Genomic DNA, 3,338 nt, shown 5'->3' with positions numbered 1-3,338 from the left:
CTAAAATAACATATAAATTGCTTAATATAACAATTAATAATTTTATTGTGTTTCGATATGATTTGATTATGTATTATGTTCTTGAGTTCTTCTTCAAAAATGTTTGATTTCTGTACTGCATGCAGCATAATTTTACATAATATTTTGAAAACCTGAGAAGAAAGTTTTTCAGATTGAAATACTGTTGGAACGTTTTAATACATTTTATCACCCCATTATAGAATTGATGAATGTCTATTATTTTTGTGTTCCTAACTCGTATATACAAAAGGTCTTTATAGAACTTTTTTATTTCTAGTTTTATAAATTGATGCCAATGCCCATTGCCACCAATTCGTCTGCCAATATTGTGCTGATTATTATTCTTTATAAGAATTTCCAGTCAATTACTCTTACTATTCTAACTGATTCCGAGAGTTAAGTTTTTGTAAATACTATTTTGGTGGTAATTTTTTTTTTTGAGCGACTATACGACCTCCTTTAATAATATATGTATTATAATATATAATATGTATGGATGTGTTTTACGTAGGAAGGTACCTTCTCGGTTGTAAATTATTTCTCGTATATATAGTAGAATGTAGATTGTAGGTGGTAAAAAAGAATGGAAACAAATATTTTTGTTTGAAGATTTTAAACTTGTAACAAAATATAATGCACCCATTGCACCCATTTCACGCAATGAAACCAGTATTTTACTTTTCAGGTAATTCGGAATATGGATATGTTTTCGCGAAATGAATGCTTAAACTATATGCACTGAATTCAGAATTTTTTTAAGAATATATTTATTGCATCTTTAAATTATAATGTACGTTATTTACTTGGCATGACAATCTATCTGGACCTCCAACAAGTTTTAATCAGTCTGCTGAAATAAGTACGATGAATAATCTAAGAAAATATCAATATGTATAATATTCCAAATAGTATCGTCAATCGAAATCGTGTTGAATGTGTCGGAAATATCACATGTGTATCATAATTTGGTAAGCATTTAAAATTTTTTTTAAATAAGTGCTTATATAATTGTATTCTATGAAAAGCTTTTAATAATTTTATGTGACACACGAACACAAAAGTTTGAGATTCCTTAAAGTTAAATTAATAGGTAAACATTTTTATTTAAGTGTTAACACATTTAACTTGCATAATCGATTTTTTTTTTTATGTTAATATTCTTAGATAACAAAAATTACTTTTAGTGAAATTCTCGACGATATTATTTTAATTTATGAATAACAAATTTAATAAAATGGTACACATTAAAAAGAAAGTAAACATTTTTTTGTCATGATGATATATAAGTAAAAATAACATACATATGTTATTAATAATATAGTTAGGTACAGTCATAGGCGCCCGCAGAAATTTTTCTAGGGGGGGGGCAATGTTAGGATTTGAGGATAAATATTATAATTTTACTAGGTGTTTTTAAATAATAACCTTTTTTATTATACTCGTATACAATATATTATATTTTATTATATTACAACTTATTTTATAGGTACTTTAAATTTGTTGTATAGTATAATAGGTATAGTAATTTATCTTAAAACATTCAATTAAAAAAAATATTTTGAAAAAGCCAGGGGGCAAACGCCCCAGCTTGCACCCCCTGCGGGCACCTATGGGTACAGTAAAATATTTTATCATCAGTGATGATTCATCACTGTAAATGTTATGGTCATATATTTTTATTAGAAATGGTCAATTCTACACTATGTACCTATACCTACGTGATTCGTCGGCTTTGAAAAATAAATTAGACTTTCGATATCAAATTCAAAAAAACACTTATAATTGGTAACAAATATAAACATACATATCATTAACAACGATCCTTGGAAAATGGGAGATGATGCATGCTCAGTACTGTTTGTATATTATGTCATATAGGTATAGCCATCATGTAGAATGTAGATACCTAGGTACTTCCTTTACAAGTAATTAATCGTGATGATAATATTGATAAATTTAGGTACAATCTAATTCAAATATAACACATCCATTATCTCAATGTAACAATTATCTTTTCATCAATGAGATATTTACAGTAAAAAATCAATGTCAACTCATTTCATTAAAAATCTGATGAGTAGAAGATTAACTGATTTATTTATTTACCTATATACAACATATTTTTAACATCCATACGTAATCCTCGGTAGTATAGTGGTAAGTATCCCCGCCTGTCACGCGGGAGACCGGGGTTCGATTCCCCGCCGGGGAGGAGAATTTTTTTGCAAATTTTTACAAATATTTTTTCTTGTTTTTAAACCCTTATTAATAACAATTGGTACTATTGTGTTATAATACATTTTAATAAAGACTAGTCACTAGTGTACCTTATTAGTGTTATGTTTTGGGAACAAAATTTAACATAAAATCAACAATGACATCATGTTGTTTGAAATATTACAAAATAATATGTCAATATTATAAGAATGTTATATTATACATGAGATTCATTGGACACAAAAATTCAAAGTTAAAAAATATCACGTGTCTTGTCAATATTACAACTGCTGCATTCATCTTGACTATATTATTATTATGCAATATTTAAATCGATCGAATTCCAAATAGAGTTGAATATGTGTAAATGTAATGCAAGCATATATGTAACGTTATGTATGCAGAAAGAAAAAGGATATTAAAATTTTTGAATTTTGATTTGAACTATATTTGTGTAATGATAGTAGTTATATTATGATTGCTATACGGAAAATACGCCTTAGTAGACTTGAATGAATAATTTCGAAAGAAGTTAATTGAATCTGAAAACGTGATGTGAAGCAACTGTATTGCACACGTTTTCGTCGGAAATACGTCATTTCCCGAGGTGCACGTGACAGTGAATGTAATATATTATTATATCGTACATCGTGCACATACCATGTGTGTACCGTGTACGTTGAATTTTGACTTTTAAAACTTGTTCAAACTCTATTAAATGCTGAGTTATTATTTTTATTCTTTAGTAACCGAACTTCCATAATTTCTTTCGATGGCTTTGCCCTCAGGACGTTTCTGCACGGTGACAAAACTATAAGTCAATTACTCAGTCATCTTATTACCCACTGAAGCAGCGAATCAAGTTTTATTTTTTTTTTATTTTAATAGACAACTCAATTAGCGAGCATAATATAAAAAGAAATCTTTCAATTCTAAACTCATGCATATCGCACCGCTCGTATTCTACAGGGAAATATCATGGAATATGAAAAGTATAGAATAATTTCATTGCAGGTTAACTGTAGTCAAGAAAAATTTGAATTATTTACTTTTAACGCTTATAAGTTATAACTATCTACTCATTTATACTTATTCAAATT

General features: G+C 27.9%; 1 non-coding gene across 1 annotated transcript; it reads left to right on the top strand.

Annotated features, from left to right (window-relative positions):
- The first annotated feature begins 2,161 nt into the window (after positions 1-2,161).
- On the top strand, positions 2,162-2,233 carry TRNAD-GUC (transfer RNA aspartic acid (anticodon GUC)). The gene has a single exon. It is a non-coding gene; the product is annotated as a tRNA-Asp (tRNA).
- Positions 2,234-3,338: the final 1,105 nt, after the last annotated feature.

Source organism: Diuraphis noxia, unplaced genomic scaffold (genome assembly GCF_037042655.1).
Source record: "Diuraphis noxia isolate RWA-SAM2 unplaced genomic scaffold, SU_Dnox_SAM2 contig0003, whole genome shotgun sequence".
NCBI lineage: Eukaryota > Metazoa > Arthropoda > Insecta > Hemiptera > Aphididae > Diuraphis > Diuraphis noxia.
Note: the sequence above shows the minus strand (reverse complement) of the source record. Positions and strands in the feature narration are given on the sequence as shown.